The following is an 18,352-nucleotide window of genomic DNA, read 5'->3' on the forward strand; positions in this document are numbered from 1 at the left end:
AATAAATCCATATAAAATGAGCATGGAAGCACAGAAGACAGATGAATAAAGTGAAAATTAAGTTCCAAATGTAAAAAAAGCTGCAAATGTAGACATTTTGATAGCATGGGAAAGAGTTAGAACTCGTTATTGCCCTTTCAAGAAAACTTCTATGCATGTGTTGTGCATGTGACACCCTGACATACAAGTATGAACAGCAGGGGCGGACTGACCATTTGGAAACTCGGGCACTGCCCGAGGTCAGTAGGGGACCCCAGGAGATGCCCCTGGTAACTTTTTCATAGGCTTTTTTGAGTTTGGGCAAGGACACAGGGGCCCCCTGATCCCCTATTGCCCGGGGGCCCCATGAGTTGTCAGTCCACCCCTGATGAACAGCATTAACATTTTAGAAAGGTTTTAACTGTTCTACTAATATACATACAATTCATTGCTATTTGTATCTGCATTGAAGAGTTCTTACCTCACTTCCTGCCTAATTGATGGTGACAGGAAAGTGAAAGGAAACCTATTTGTCCTTTCTCCCCAAGCTTCTCTATTTATTCAGGGTTTTACTGATTTCCAATCATATCCTTCATGCTGAGAGGAACATTCTAAAACTCACAGAGACTGGCAGCTCATGTCTTATATTGCCATACATTTTCTGGTGGATTTAGCATTCCCAACCTAGAAAAAGTATGAACAGAAGTATACATTTTGATCAGAACTGTCCTTAATAAAATTTTGTTTGCAAACTGAGGAGTACTTAATTTTTTTCCCTCACCAGATATGAAAGAAAATGAATATCCTTTATCTGTTTTCCCCACAACAAACTATAACTAAAACTTGGAGACAACCTACTTTGAACTTTGTGGAAGTGAAGCAGAAGGCGATGGGCACCATGATCCATGAGAATCTAACCTCTTCACTGAAACATACTCACTCTAAATTTCCTATGGTCACCCTGGCTGGACTATAACCATAACCTTAACTTTGATCACTCCCTACGCTGATAATACAATAATGACTTTACAATCGGGGTTCCTGGCTGCCCCTCACATATACTCTTTCACTCCCTTTCCCTTCTAAATCCGCCTGGTCTCTTCACATTTCATATCTTCTTGCTTCCCCCCCCCCCCTTACAGCTGGTACCACCCCTCTGCTGCTGATCTACGCCTTGTCTTTTTCTGTTATAGAGCCCTCAGAATGCACCTTAAAATATCCCCCTTCTGACTGCTACCCTTTAGAGGTTCTGACTCCCCTGCCCCCTAACCAGTCAATCAGTTTTTAAACTTATGTGTTTCACCTTCTGACACTTATTTCTCACATTTTTGGTTGAATGCTGAATATATGTTTTCTCTTTCCCTACTTTCACCCAGTGTGTTTAACATTTCATCTGTCATATAATATGCCTCATTTTCAGTATATTTGTACAGCCTCTTGAAAAATTGATAAAATATAAGAGAAAAAAGGAAAATCTTCCTCTAGATCAAGGATGTCTAACTCAATTTCATCACGGGCTGCAACAGTATTATGGTTGCCCTCAAAGGGCCAGCTGTATCTGTAAGACTAAATGTATCTATTCAATCATATTAAATAACTGCCTCTGCATTTTATTATTACTGGTTATAGTAATAGCATAGGACTTAAGCTGTGAAGGGCAGGTGCAGACCGGCACTGAATCCAGTCACCTTATTGGACACTGCCCTGGTGTTCTGTCTGAGAAGTCTCCAATAAAGTTCTGGTAGATGATACCAATGGTGTGCTACCCTCTTTTTTTCAACTGGCATAGAATTGTATTATAAACCAGGGATCTAGGCAATTGTGATAAATGTGTTGAATGATTTTTTACTGACTGTGCACATTGGTAAGTATATCGTTTTGCAACTTAAATTTGCCAGTTTACATCCAAATGGGTCCACAGAAATTATTCTAATAGGGATTCTAACCGAGCTCCAAGATGAAACATTTTTAACCACTTCCCATCCGGCCCATGTACATAAATGGCCAGATGGGAGTAGTGCAGGAGCAGGTTGCCTTTCATAAACTGGGCCCGCATTTACAACCTGTGCGCGCTCCCTGGGAGTGCTCAGCACTGCAATCCGGTACCTGCTGTGTCCTCCGGACACAGCGGAACACTGATCGCTGTACGGGACCTCTGTGTGAGGTCCCAATCATGTGATCACTGATTGGCCAATCTGATGACATGAGCAGTAGTAAACTAGAAGTTTACTGATCACTGGTGCAATGCTTTCCAGGCTCCTGTAGATGAAAATAATAAATGCATTTTTACCTGCAAAAAAATGTGCATTTATTATTTTTGTCTAAAAGGTGAACATATCCTTTAAAGTGAATGTAAACCCTAACAACGAATGTCACTTATTTGTTTATATTTATTCTGGTAAATATAGCACTGAAAGAAGTGTGCCAAAGAGTGCCAAAATACCTGTTAACCATGTCACAGATTCAGAGCTGTCCTGTGTCCTCTGCACAATTCTTGTGTTATCTCAAAGGGCCCTCCTAGATCGCATCTTGGACTACAAAATTATTAGTCTCTATGTCAGGGGCGGACTGACAACTCATGGGGCCCCCTGGCAATAGGGGATCATGGGGCCCGTGTCCTTTCCCACACTCAAAGCACACCCAAAAAAGCCACCAGGGGTATTTCATGGGGTCCCCTACTGACCCCGGGCCCTTGGGCAGTACCCGAGTGTTTGAATGGTCAGTCCGCCCCTGCTCTATGTTATAGAGATCAGATAGAATAAAGCCAGACCAGCCTTTACTTAGTCTACAAACAGGTTGTGTGTGTGGTCAGCCAACAACAAAGCCTTTCTGGCAGATAAACAGGTATTTCTGTGTACTTGCAGTGTATTTATGGCATTGTACACTTTCAAATGTTTTCTTTGTTTTACCTAGATATTAGTGTATTTCTATTCCCTGTGCTGGTTGTTTGTCTTAACTTGTAATGGTGAGCTCATCAGCTGCTGTTTGTAGTGTCATGGCTGATCACTTCTCCTATGTCTATGTATTGCTGCAGCTAGCCTGTACCTGCTCACTAGGGGGACAGGCAACTTTTTTGCTAGGTCATATAGCATCCAATGCATGCCTAACCATTTTCTCTGTGTTGCATAATACATTCACACACCTCTGCCAGCATGGTTATTACTGTTAATTGCTCTGCCCATTTGTGTCTGTGTCAGATCTAATTACTGTTTAGCTCTCACTTGCACTAGTGCTGGACTGAAAGATCCAGGGATTTTGGGCTATGTAATTTCTTCACAGGAAATGTCAGTTCTTAGGACTCATGTACACTGCACTGATAAACTCACGTTTAGGAGCTGTTTAGAGTTTTTTTCAGCAGCCCGTGAACTCGCATTAATGTTTTCCTATGTGTCCATGTACACATCTTCGTTTACAGTCGTTTACAGGCATTTGAGTTTACAGTAATTTTTTGGAATGCAGAAAACTTTTGTTCAGCTGTCGATTTTTTCAGCCTTTCAAAAGCAAAACGCTTGTAAATGTGGTTATACGCAGCAAATCGTGTTTATAAGCGTTTGTGTCTGAAAATTTATTTTAACTCTTCCAGTTCCCAATGCTGTCCAGAGCCTTTTTTTACCATGAAAAATGCATGCAAAGCATTTTCAAAGTACTCAGATGGACAAAAAACTGAATACAGGATGTTCCTACCAAGCTTGTCATACATTGTAATGACCAATTCACAGCTCAGACCTCTCCCACCCTTGGAAACAAATGATATCTTAATGACCATTCACACCTCAAATTCCTTATGAAGACCCCCTGCCAGGTGGCCTTAATGACTCACTCCACCAGACACCTTCCCACCCTTGGAAACAAAAGAAATGTTAATGAGCAACTCACACCTAAGCTAATTTCAACACATACTGCTGTCTTTGCTTCTACTCTGTGTATTTCTCTGAAAGTCTGAAATAGTTAATAATTTACCACTTTTCAGTGCATTCTGGGCATTTGGGAGGTTCTCCTGTGCTTATCTTTAAAAAACGCTTCTAAATGCAAATGCACATAAACGGGTTATGCAAAAGCGGCTAAACAGATGTTTTTTAACCTACATTTTCCAGCAGTCAGTTTCCATCGTTCAGAAGTGTCCTTTGTACATGGGGCCTTAGACTACAGAGGTCATGCATTAACCTATACAGTGCCATCCAAAATGATTCATGTTTGAACACAAACAGAAATTTCTGACACAGGAATGTGAAGATTTACTTTACTACAGAATGTGCGTACAGGGCAACAAATGATACCACAAAATGACAAAATCAACACAGGGTTTACATTGCCTTTAATGGGATGAAACATAGGGAAATATGTATGTATTGCAGAGTTGTACTGACTATTTATTTGTTTATTCTGCCCTGACATACACTTTATTGGTTGTCAATCTCCCAAAATATTCTGAAAACAACCTGTGCACAGCTTTAAAACTTCCCAAAACTAAAAAATCCAAGCAAATACATTCCAGCAAATGTTCTTTTCATCTCCCTGTCACCTTACATAACATTTATCTTTAACGAATTTTTCATATATGTTAAAGTTGCAATAGAAAATGGAATGATGTAAAACTTAGCCTACATAGCCCCCAGTCTGCTACCATGACAGCAAAGAAAAACTGCAATGGAAGTTGTCTATCTTGTCCAGTTTATATTTTTATTTTTTAAACTACTTACTGCTTTATAAAAAAAATAAATAAAAACCAGCAGTGACATAAAAGCTAGCAGTAATCTAGCAGCAACACTTTTATTGTAAAAGCTTTTTTTTTTTTCATTTTCTTTATGCAAATAAGCAGAGCAATGAAAAGCCAGATGGAAGATAAGAAAGGAATTTACTGGAAAAGTTGATTTTGACCTCTACAAAGACGAAAAGAGCACCTTTTAAGGGATAAACTGCATTTCCCCGGTGCACTGTTACTTACAATAGAGGGTGGTTTATTCCCATAATAACAATCTTTCTGCATGAAGCTTTCTCTTACAGCCACACAAAAAAATAGACAGCTTCTGCTTCATGAAACTGCTAACGCGGAGGTGAGTATGTAGTAATTTATGTGGCAAAGTACTTGGATTTAGTGAGCTATGAAAATCTGCACACAATGCAGTACTTTGCTGTGGCCCATCTTTATGAGGATGATATGGGAGTGAAATGTAAAACTGACAAGCTGCAGTTTTTTGCCGGTTGCGTTTAACCTTGCAGAGTCATTGGCATCTTGTGGAATTTTCACTCACACACAATAATAATGCAATTTTCCACCTAGAACTTAGAAGAAGGTAATTCTTCCGAATGTGCTGCATATTAGAGCGAGTGATTTATGGTGGAAGTGATTGCTGACTGCAAAGCATTATTCCATAAACCCTGAGAACAGCTGCTTATCTAATTACAGAGAATGTGTCCTTATAAATTATGTTCAGGACCAAAAAGTATGTTTTTTGTATTCATCCAGTCAAATAAAGTTATTAAATTGCATACAAATATTTAAATTTTACCATCTGTAGCCAGATCACTAGATTACTTTTCACATGTTCACCAGGCAAACCTTAACTGCTTTGCTGAAAAAGCTTGTGCCTACAGAGCTGATTATGTAAAAAAAGTTACATATAATGTTTAAATTCATCACTTCATTATGGTGCAATCAGATCAAGGTGGAATGAGTTGTTCTTACCAATGGGAAATATCTGTGTGCCGCTTTGAATAATTAAAGCAGGCTATATAATAGTAATATTTATTTTAAAATTTTCCATTCTAAGAGCATTCATTTGATTTTGTAATTGTTATTGGGGTCAAAATGACCTTTGTTTTTCAATTGCAGTGACAAAAAAATCACTGAAGGAGCAAAATGGAACATTTTTCTTGAACAATTGAATAATAACATTTTTTTTGATTGGAAAAGTTTATTTGATACAAAATCAAATATTAAAAGCACATGAAACTTTGAAATAATTTCGACCAACATACTGTACATCAAGTCATTGAATGTGCACCTGAATGAAAAGATTTGGATTGCTGCTGAGGTCCCTGTATCCAAATCCAGTGGACTCACACTATAGGTACTTGGTGTTGTAAGAAACCAGGTGGCCCCATACAGCCAAACTGAGAGGGCTTCCGCCCCCAAAAAAACATAGTTTACTATACTTCAGTTATAAATGAACACATTGAGTGTTAGGTACTGATCACTCATTGTGTTCATTAAGGAAATGAAGGTTCTGATAAATGTGACATATTTACCAGACCCCTCCCCCACTCTCCATCCTGAAGGATCCTATTGTGTGTATGCATCTCCTGGTGGGAAAGAGAGGAGGGAAACCGGTAGCTCAGAGAGGGTGATGGGTGTGGCAGGCTTGGGGGGCTCAATTACTGGATCCCCTGTATGGTTCTCTGCAGCAGCTGAACGTGGTATGGAGAGGGAAAGAAGCCAGATTTCAACTGCTGCAGAGAGAGCCATACAGGGGATCGGTTCTAGTAATTGCACCCCCGCCTTGCTGATCACCCTCCCTGCCCACATATGATTCACCCAGCTGCCTTGGCCCCCATGCTGGCCTGGGCACCATACAGAAGGACTGGTGGTGCCCCCTTATTCATGGCCATGAGCAGGGAACCTGAGAAGAGGAGGATCAGGGCTGCTCTGTGCAAAACCACTGCACGGATCAGGTAATTATGACATGTTTGGTATTTAATAAAAATACCTTTAATATTACTTTAAGTTTAAGAATTATGAGCAAAAGGAAACTTTATATATGCTGAAATATGTCAACAGCATTTGTTGCTTTCTTAAAATATAACTAAAGGCAAAACTTTTTATTTAGTTTTGAATATATAGAGTATATATAAATATATATATATATATATATATATATATATATATATATAGTGAAGTAAATAAGTATTTGATCCTCTGCTGATTTTGAATGTTTGCCCACTCACAAAGAAATGATCAGTCTAAAAATCGAATGGTAGGTGTATTGTAACACTGAGAGACAGAATAGCAACAAAAAATTCAAGAGAAATGCATGTCTAACAAATTATGCACTGATTTGCATGTTCATGAGAGACAAAAACAAATGTTATTAGGATATTTCCTCTTCAGGTCGAATATTATTTTTCAGAAGAGAGTGAATCAGAAAAATACTGCATTATGGCCACTAGATGAAGCCGCTGATCCTAGAAAATACTTATTTACTATGATCAGCAACTCCATTTAATAGCCATGTTATTTTCCTTAAGCATTTTACTATTTTGGAAAAATAACATTTGACCTGGAGAAAAAATAGCTCAATAATATTAATTTTCCCCCCACCCATTCACACAGAACAAATTGACATGCAATGTCACAGGAAGAATAGCTATGATCATTTTTTAAACATGATTTTTATAAATATACCCTTAAGCTTACGTTTCCTGCAGCCTTCTTACCTCATATCCCTCATCAGGAGAAGTAACACCAAACCCTGTTCCAAAAACCACCAGCACTGAAAACATGCAACTAAAAATACTTGTACTAACAAGTACATTTACAGTGTAACATACAGATAGTAAGAGATATTTTGGCGAAGACAGCTAGACACGAGGGAACTACTAATAGTACAATGAAGAAAATAAAACATTTCATAGAAAAAGAAGCCACCACTAATCACGTGTAAGACAATAGCCTCAGGAGATTGTCTGGCAAGTCTGCCTTGACAGTATGGAGTACCCCAGGAAAAACACAGTATTTGTATGTTTTATGTTCTATGTTTTATGTTGTGTGAGTATTATGTTCTGATATGACCAATGAGTCATGCTGTTAGTCTTCAGAGGAGAGGATGCTTGTTGTACTTGTTAAATGCTTAGATCAAATTTAACCCTGAAAGCAGTCATGTTCAACAACAATAGAATAAGTGCAGAAAACTCCAGAGAGACAACCACGCATCTGTAAACTGCAGGCTAGTGACACCCTGGGCAATGTCACACGATCGTAGAAGAATATTACAGAAGAAAACCACATCTCTGACTAAAGTATCCATACTAACGGGAAGAACAATGGGGCTTTTCAGATGCTAAGTATGTAAATAATATTGAGAAACATTAAATAATTATTTTTTTTAAAATTTATATATTGACATATAACTTGCATTTTCATAAGTAGCACCTGAAAAGTCCCATTGTTCTTTCATATTGGTGTGCATATACTGTATGCATTTTAGGAATTTGATGTACCTTTAGTAACCACATACAACCCAGCACTAGAAGGCACAAGAAAAATAATCAAAGATTTACAACCCATCGTAACAGAGGATGGAACTCTGAAAGAAATATTCCAGCAACCACCAATACTGGCCTTCAGACAACCTGCCAACATCAGCAATAAACTAATCAGTAGGAAACCTCCTTCTGATGATGTCACAAATAATGGAAGCAAACCTTGCAATAAAAAAACGCTGCAAGCTGTGCAACCAAATCAATCCATCAAAAAGTGTCAGACACTCAAAAGGGATCTTCAATATCTCCGGATCATACAGCTGCACCTCTAGTAATGTTGTGTACCTTATCCAGTGCAGAAAATGTAACAAAGGATCTTATGTTGGCGAAACAGGACAGAAGTTGCAAACAAGAATGAATTTGCACAGCCATACCATCAAGGAACATAAAGAAGATGACTTTTGGGACACCATTTTGCACAACCAGACCACACTTTGGGAGACCATTCATTCAGGAAAGAAAAACGTTTGAACTAAGAATGGTAATTCTATTTGAGACAAGAGATAAAGGCCTGAATTTGGACATGGGATTCCTCAATCATTATCCAGTACTGCTTTGACCTGAAGAAGGGGACACTCCCCGAAAGCTTGTCCTCAAAATTGTTTGTTAGTGCAAATAAAAAAAGTATCACGGACAGTACTCAGGGATTTGATGCAATCACCCAACAGCAGGAGGGTCATTTATATACTGTAGCTTTGTCTTTTAGGACTAAGCTAATTTGTAACAATTAATGTATTAACTGTTCTCTTAATTTGCTTGAATAGTTACAGTCCTCCTTGCACTTCAATTCTTTTTAGGCCTGATCTCATCCTCTATACTAAATTTGCTTACTCTGCTTTCACGTTGTACTGTGAGCTTCTCACCAGGGGCGGACTGACCATTTGGAAACTTGGACACTGCCCGAGGTCCCGGGGTCAGTAGGGGGCCCCATGAGATGCCCCTGGTACCTTTTCATAGGATTTTTGAGTTTGGGCAAGGACACAGGGGCCCCATGACCCCCTATTGCCCAGGGGCCCCATGAGTTGTCAGTCTGCCTCTGCTTCTCACAGTGTGCATTAGAAGTTGAAGCAAGTTGGATAGAGCCTGCCTGATTGAAGACCTAATCTAGCTTTTTTTCCCTAGCCTGATTGTCAATAGCTTATTGCATATTCTGTGGCATACGTTTGTGCATCAACTCCACTCCAGGTTCCCAACACAAACATCTGGGAGTCAAGTATATGTAAAGTGAACCTTCTATTCTTTACATTATTGCTATCTTGCTTCCTTGCCCTGCCTTGTACATATCTGAGCATCCATAGAAAGCTTTAAATCACCAGCACACAATTTTTAGATGAACTAGGTGCATAAAAAAACCATAAATACAATTGGCCTCATTCACACGGGTATACAAATGTGTATATCTGTGCAGAGGGCCATCTTCAACCAGAAGGAATGCATGGGTTTTCTATGCAGCCACAAGCAAGCGGCCTGTTCAAATCAATGTCAGATGACCAGCTGCACAGACCAGTATGGTTCTCCAAGCGCATCTGTACTGATCATAATGCAGACTGTTGGAATGGTCTTATGATATTTATTTTAAAAAAATCAAAGTATTTTTAAATGTGCCTAGTCAAGTGCCTACACCTTTACTCAGCTTCTTGTTACCCCCAATGCATCAGCATTTAGTTTGGAAGACTGGGGGGACAGCATTGTGCCAATAAGTCTGCTGCATGCACAAGGACAGACAAGAAGAGATTGGAGGCATGAGCTCATCAGTGTCCTGTTGATCTTTCATAGTTCGAACACTTTATGAACTTCAGTAGAAAAAAGTCAGGTCATCTGCCTATCTGGAATTGCTGGGTAAATCTTTGAACTGGATGGATAGACATACAAATATTAGTCATTTTATGTTGTAGCTAATAGTCATATAATGGCTATACTCAGAATACACCACTTTTATTTTTAAAGGAGAAGTAGGACCAAAGCTCCTATGGATCACAGAAGTACATTTAGTTGTGCACTCTTGTGACCTGTTTTCAGCTGACACTAGGCTAAAGTCCCCTGTTGGTTGACTTCACTGAGCTGGTCCAGGCTCCAAAGAAATCCTAACTTTGCAGTCAGGATCCATCCAGATGTCTGGACTGGCAGCTGGCTCAGTGTCAAGGTCCTACCTTTTCCCAGAGGTTATGTTACATGTGCTGGCATCCATCTTGGATTTATGCTGAGCATGGTGGGAAGCTTTTATGACTTCAGGTCTCTGAGGTCCATCCCCCAGAGGGGTGTAGCTGCGTACATATAAGCCTGTGATCCGCACATGCTCTTTGCACTTGTGTCTTGTGTCTTGGTCTTGCTACAGCTCTGTGTATATGCTCGTGACTCTTCTGGTATTTGACTCGGCTTGTGACTAGACCATTCTCTGTGTTTTCCTTCGATCTGACCTTCCGTTGCTGAACCCGGCCCGTGACCTGTGATTCTCTGTCTACTGTTCTGTACTGTTTTGTCCCGTTGTTGTTGACCCAGCTTGCCTGACTATGTTATTGTCATTCTCACCAGCTACACGCCATTGGCGACGGCCATTACCGCAGCCGGGGTGTCTCGGGGGCCGCGACCTGGTTCCTGGCTGCGTCAAGTCCATCCCCACCATCAGGGGCCCTGGTGAAGGGCAGCCTGGGACTTAGACTCCGCGCCCTGAGGGACTTCGGTCTGTTGGTGGTGGTTGTCGTCAGCCAGTGCGTTACCCTGCCACTAGGCCTACCTGTCCGTTCCACAGCCCTGCCCTGACACTCAGGCTCTCAGCAAGCTACTGAGAGCCTGAGCCAACCCCTCCCACCCCTTCCAAAGCCCGGTGCTCCAGTTATTGCTGAAGGGGCAGAGCAGAGAGCCAATGACTGACAGTTACCAGCTCTCTGCTTACGGAATACTGAAAACTGAGCTATCAGTGGTCTTTGATTGCTCAGTTCTTGGTCTTAGAGGTGGCAGGGGACAGATGCAGCATCGTACTAATGCTGAATTCACATAGGTGATTATGTACAGTATGTTTGTTATTTTTACACCCCAAACCTTATTTGTTTTTAATTGTGTGTCATTTTGGAAGTTGCAAAACGATGGATACATGGCTACAGATGACTCTGCCATCTGTAGATGTTTCCAAGACTACACAGATCGCTTACTTACTAGATGACTGGTACAGATTTCTGAATTCTGCATTGTGACTGCTCTTTCCATAGCTTTACTGGACAAACCATATGTATATTATTTCAATGTATTTGTTTTCATAAACATCGGACATACCAAACTTTTGCCTTTACAGTCAACTTGATCTGATCCTCTTTGGCAGAGCTGTGTTTTTGGCAAACAGAAGCCATGATGCAGTCACTGGCACTGAACGGCACCCATGATGTTGGCACAGGTCAGTATCTACTATTTCTCCAGGTAAAGATGGAGTTAGGTTATCTTCTTAGTAATGTAAGAATGTTTCATTAGGTTTCTGTTAATGCACTTGATCTTCCAAACATACCCTCTCTGTGTAATGGATCCAGATTATTTTTAATTTTCTGCAACAGAAAAGATGGTACTTCATTCTGAAAAATAATCACGGTGTTTATCAATTCTATTATACACCGCAGATTGTTTATTTTACCTTTTATTACAAAGGTAATAATTAGGTTTACAATCACAATAATTGTAATTCCTAAAGGAGAGCTACGTACAAAGCAATATCATTTCACAAATGTGGCTGTCAGCATGGGTATTACCTAGTAATTGTGGTTATTCTTTTAATACATTAGCACTGATGATTTTTTTTAGTGCAACAGATTAAAAAAAAAAATACTGAAATTAGATGTTTAGACTGAAGAGTTCAGTCATAAGCATTAACAATGAGAATTTCACATAAGCTGGCAAAGTTCTGTTAATGTTTTGCACCATCTGTATTCATGATTGCTTTAACAGTATATTTATGTGATTAAACCTATTAAATGAAATTAAATGTATAGACAGAGATATTTTTCTTTTTTAAAGAGAGTTTAGTGTCAATTTAACCTTTTATACATTGACTAAGTAGACTGTTACTCTTACAATAAAACTTTTCAGGCTAAAATCTGGTTTTGCTGAAATACAAGAGCAATGTCTATTTTTGCTTGAATCTTGGTTTCCTTTGTATATTTCTTCCAAGTTTGTGCAATAATCCATTATAAAATGACTTTGGCACTTTGTCTCTGTGTCAGAGTTTACTACAATAAAGAACAGCTACCCCTGCTCTCTGCCTGGGTGCAGAGTGACTAGCCTCCTGAATTTTTCTGCAGACAACCTGCAGTGAGAGGATCTTCTGGCCCCCTCCCACAGCTTTCCTTTCTGCACAGGATATGTACAGGATGGTGATTATGCCAACACATCATCTACTAAAATCACCAATAATCTCACCTATGGGCTTAGCCCATAAAACTGTACTAAGACCAAAGTATCAAGTGCAAAGTTGTAGTACCTAAAGCAACTAACCAGAAAGCAACTTTTGCTGGTGTAACTCTACCACTTGGAAGGAATCACTTTGACCCGTTATGTTAACCAAGGCCCACAATGTCAAGTTTATGCGAACCTTCTCTTGGTGACTGAGTGCTGCAGAAGAGCACACTCCTGGGTTGTTACAAGTAAATATATATACATTTTTTTACAATGGCTTATTTCTTTTAAATAGTATCCTGTTTAAAAAGTCACAAGTAGGGATGAGATTTGAGTGCATGGCCATGTAGCGTTTGACCCAAAAATTAACATGTTTGCAGCTCACTAAGAGATGAAGTAAATGTCCAGTTTTCCTTCCTGCCAAACTTCCTGCTGATGTAGCTGGAAGTCCTTTATTTAGTGGTGGGCAGCGATCTACAGAAGAGCATCTTGTTGCAATCTGGAAGCTCCCTTTAAAACAAGAGGGCCCCAAGATTTCCATCCCGACATAAATGAGTAAATAAACAAAGTCAATAAATCACTCAAAGACAGGGATTCCCGGTCCCTTTGTTTACATTTAGCTGCTGGATGGGTAAATATAATTTCTGATGAGAGCCCACTGGGAGCTGATCATCTTAACAGGTCAGTGTGTTTGGATTTAGAGCAGCCACCATCCTTCCTCACTGATGTGACTAACAATGCATTTACATTTGTGGGACATGAGAGGTTGTTTTTTTGGTTGTTGTTGTTGTTAAGGACTTTGCCACAGACTTGTATGTTTACTATTTAAATTTTTTTATGAATTATTAAGTAGGGGTAACCTTACTCATATAGAGGGTTCAGATACCTGCCATTTTTAAAGGAGGCTTTCAGATTCCCCATTGGAAACTCCCAAATCTACTGGACCAGGGATGTGGGGAAAAGGCCTTTGACCCTGTCCCCTGACAAGGTAACATTCCTATGTTGAGGGCATGTGGCCTGGCAATTATTCGATGTCCCCCCCCGCCTCGCACACACACACATTTTCTGACCATCTAAGCTCCATGCCCACGCTGTTTATGTTTTCATTTAATCTTATTAAATCCCATGCTCTTTAATTCTTGCTTGGGACCACCCTTAATATCAAGACCAGACCCCTAATCAAGGATAAGGATCTGGTATTTATTTTTAAGTTGAACCCCATGCCTTTTCTCTGGGACCCCCTCCTTACAAACTACTATGCTCAGGGTTTTGTGAATATTTTACATTTTTCGGCAAATGTCCAGTTCACCAATCTTTGCTTGATTTGCTCAGCACCAGTCTCAAGGCAGGCAGAAGTGAAAAAAGTCCCAAAATCTACCTGAGAAGATAGGGATGTACTAGTGTAAAAATAGTGGTAGATTACTAGTAGAAAATGCAGATAGTTCTGCTCAGACAATGGCAAAAGGTTAAACTAATTTAAAAAATGTAACTCAAATGTAAAATGAGGTTAGACAAAGTTTGTTCATAGTGATTTTGGATGTTCATTTTATTAATATGTGCATTCGAGACATATAAACACTGTATTTCGGAAACCTTTATCTCTGGCATTGCAGTAGAACTGTACATTGTATGTTTACTGAAGGGAATGCTGTGCATTTTTTCAAAAGATCATAAAGGCATCTTTGATTGCAGTTATTTGGGGTGTTTGTGGCTCTCATGCTTAGCTGGGAGATACTTGCAGTACTAGCAAGTGATTCTGAGTATTCACTTGGTAAATGCCAATTCACTGCATCACAATTAAAAATGTATACTAGCCAATCAAGAACAACGATTCTAATCAAGAGTTCTTTTTTGACAGCACCCCATGTTTGTTCTTTCTCTAAAATGATTACAATTGAAAGCTTTCCATTATATTCATTCAATTGATTTAATGTTAACTGTGCAAGCTCCAAAGAGGAAATTAAAATAAAAAAGTAGGTTGAATATACCACAAATGCTACAACTCTCAAAAATCCCATTGAAATTTTCAAACCTATTTTTTTTTTTTCTGTTCTAAAACATTGATTGTATATTATGAAAAGAAACCCAATACACTTCTTCATTTTTCATATATTAAGTCAACATTTGAAAGGCATTGTAAAACTCAATGATATGGTAGTTTCTTGGTACATTCTTTTCTCATGCTTTTGTTCTTATTTAAATTCTATCTAAACCCAGTCACTCATCAAAACCCCCATAAAAGCTTTAGGAAGTCAATGTAATCTTAAAAGTTGCTTTCAGTATTTTTAAATCTGCAGCTTTCCTGTTACATATGTTCCTGGTGTTGAGAACAAGTGGCCATTGCAACTCACTTTATTTATTTCAGGTACTTATATAGCACCAAGGGGCGGACTGACCATTTGGAAACTCGGGCCCAGCCCGAGGTCAGTAGGGGGCCCCATGAAATGCCCCTGGTACCTTTTTCATAGGTTTTTTTGAGTTTGGGCAAGGACACAGAGGCCCCATGAGTTGTCAGTCCGCCTCTGATAGCGCCGTCAATTTTACGCAGTGCTTTACATACATATTGTACATTCACATCAGTCCCTAACCCTCAAGGGGCATACAATCTAAAGTCCCTAATGTACATTCATTCATACATATACTAGGGCCAATTTAGACAGGAGCCAATTAACCTACCAGCATGTATTTGGAGTGTGGGAGGAAACTGGAGTACCTGGAGGAAACCCACACAGGCACAGGGAGAACATGTAAACTCCAGGCAGGTGGTGCCGTGGTTGGGATTTGAACAAACGACCCAAGTACTGCCAGGCGGGAGTGCTAACCATTTAGCCACTGTGCTGGCCAGGGCATGCTCTGCAGTTGCAGGCTGTTGTGGTGACACACTTTATACAGGTATGTTCTTCAGTTGTCATTCTCAGGAAGCCAGTCCAGAGCATTTAGTACAGCTGACACTGGAGTGAATACTTGTAGACAGGAAAAGGTAAAAAAAAAAAGCTAGGGGAGATTACAACACTGAAATGCAAAAAAAGGGTGAAAAGGTGAAAATGATATGTTATGAAATAGAATACAATTTATAATATAAAAGGCTTCAAAAAACTAAATGCCAACCAGCTAAGGTTTAGATCTACTTTAAACATTTCTTCTTTCAACTAGAGTTTAAAGCGAACATATCTTGGAAGAGAGAAAAGGGTGACTCTCAGAGATCAAAGTTAACTGTATCAGTCTTGAGAGATGTGAATTGCCCCTTAGTGCCCTGATCTGCTCCTGCAAGCCTGCTTATAACCTCTGCTCCATATAATACAGTGCGGGTTACCTTAATAACCATTCTGCAGGGGTAAGCACTACCAAATGAAGAGGGTGAATACAAATATTTTTCAGAAATGTCTATTTGGATATCACTTTTGGCACTGTTTAAAGCATAAGGTGGGCCATGTAGGATTTATTTTTGAACCAATTCCACCATTCACAAATTAGATGTGGATGGAAGAATCACTGCACCTGAACTATTGTATTCTGCTGGCAGGGAGCTATGGCCAATGTCACTGACCATTTGGGTAAAAAAAACCTAGTGGCTGGTTGTACACAAACTAATTGATAGACTTATGTACAACCAGCTAGCCCATACATGGATTGAAATTTGGCTGGTCGTTGCTGAACAATTACTTCTATGAACAAAAAACAGCAGCACTAAAATATTACATCCCTTCAATATAATAACTGTGAATAAATAGCAAGAAAAAGAAAAATGTGAAAATACAAATCAAATATACATAAATGTATGTACAAGTGTTCACACATACACAGGAATTACACCATGTGAGTCCATTTAAAGTTATGATATAAATAGAAACAAAATAAGTGCAAATATATTCCAGTCCAACTGAATAAATCCAAGATGATCCAGTCCTTCTGTGTAAGTGACCAACCAAATATAATGCGATGTGATCCACCAGCTCCACCACCCAGTTAAAGAAATGCCTCTTACCAGATGTGGTGGACCGTTCGAATATAAATGGTGAAAGCACATTTGATGTCAATATCTAGTAGCGACTCAACCCAGGATCCAAATGTTCGCACTGGCATCAATACAAAAGGCACCGTGGGATCAAAAAACACTTCCATAGTGAAGCCAGTTTAAAAAGGTTTTTGTCATTTATTGAAGCAAAATGGCCTCACAAATAATAAAGTCAAGTAAAAAACAATGTGCAAACCTATTAGCAGGCTGATTGTTGGTAACAATAAAAAATGCTGAATTAAACGGGCTTTAGTGCATGATAACATGTACGAGCCACACCCAACATGTTTCGTCAAAATGACATCTTCGAGGGACTGGCTGCAGTGCATTGCACTGATGGCGAATCTCTTTTGGTGGATCACATCGCAATGTTTGTGGGTGGTTATTTACACAGAAGGACTGGATGATCATGGATATACTCAGTTGGACTAGAATATATTTGCACTTATTTTGTTTCTACTTATAATGTTACATGGACTTGTGGTGTACTGTAATGCCTGTGTATGTTGTACACACATTTATTCATATTGGTTTTGGATTTTCACATTTTGCTTTTTGATATTTATTCACAGTTATTATATTGAAAGGATGTAGTATTTTAGCACTGCTTTTTTTTGTTTATTTTTCCCTTTAAATGTGATTAACCCTTAGGGAGTATCTCACCAAAAATGATATTGATCATGAAAATGCAACGATGAAAATGTGATGAAAATGATGCCTAAAACATAATCTACAGTATATCTTAGTGCAGAATTCATCACAAAAGCAGGAAATTACATTTGCTTGGAAAGTTCTGTATACCATGTACAGAATGTCTCCAAGTTGCCATGTTGCATTTGTAGAAAATTACAGCAGCTCCAGCTTGAAAAGAAACAGTAATGCTAAATTACAATGTGCCTTTTGTAGCAATTGTATATGCCTTTTTTCTTCTTTTGCTATATCTTTTTCCATGAAAGTGAAGTTGCCCTTAAGAGAACTAAGAATACTATTTGGTACTATGCATCTGTTAGGTCAGTTTTTATTCTGTGGCCTCCTGACAGATGTACTTTATGTTTAAGTCTGTGTTTATAAAAGATTGTCATATGATTATAAAAAATGAACATGAGATAATGTGGAAAATAGAAAAAGGCGGCAGCACAAAACAATTTTTTGATTAACAAAAAATTGGATTGAAACATTTTTGAGAGAAAAAACGCACGCCAATCTTACAGCATATACAATTTTTTATGCATTCTTTATGCCCCCTTGGATAGGTTTTGTATCTCCTGGGATAATATGTGACAATTGTAGGTTTTACGGTTTCTTACATGGGGAGGGTACTGCTGTTTTTTTCTTTTTTTTTCTAGAGGCATTTTAAATAAAGCATTTTTTATGTTTTAAAATTGAAATGTTTTTTTTCTCTCTTCCATATTTTTTTCCTTCTAATTTTTTGTTGAAAATACTTTATTGAGAGCCCTAACTCACATGTGATAAATGCATATTATAAGTATTGAGGGCATTTTGGTGTCTGGAAAGTTCAGGCGGCCTCTTTTGTTGTCAGCATAGCAATTTTTGAAGCCACATTTTTCATATAACTTGTAATGAATGTTATGTACAGTATGTGCCCAAATCCCAGAGATGTAACCAGCCAGGTCCAAAATCCTGATACAACAATTGGTTCAGCTAAGCGTACAATGCATATTCTCTATAAAGCTGCTGCTCTGCTCAGATATAACAGTGAAA

The 18,352-nt window shown here is 39.0% G+C and overlaps 1 protein-coding gene across 5 annotated transcripts in view; it reads right to left on the minus strand.

Annotated features, from left to right (window-relative positions):
* The window catches only part of GRID1 (glutamate ionotropic receptor delta type subunit 1), a 1,483,898-nt gene that overhangs the window by 918,748 nt on the left and 546,798 nt on the right, over positions 1 to 18,352 (minus strand). The window lies entirely within an intron of this gene.

Source organism: Staurois parvus, unplaced genomic scaffold (assembly GCF_062004578.1).
Source record: "Staurois parvus isolate SC_StPar_1 unplaced genomic scaffold, SC_StPar_1.0 ptg000170l, whole genome shotgun sequence".
Classification (NCBI taxonomy): Eukaryota; Metazoa; Chordata; class Amphibia; order Anura; family Ranidae; genus Staurois; species Staurois parvus.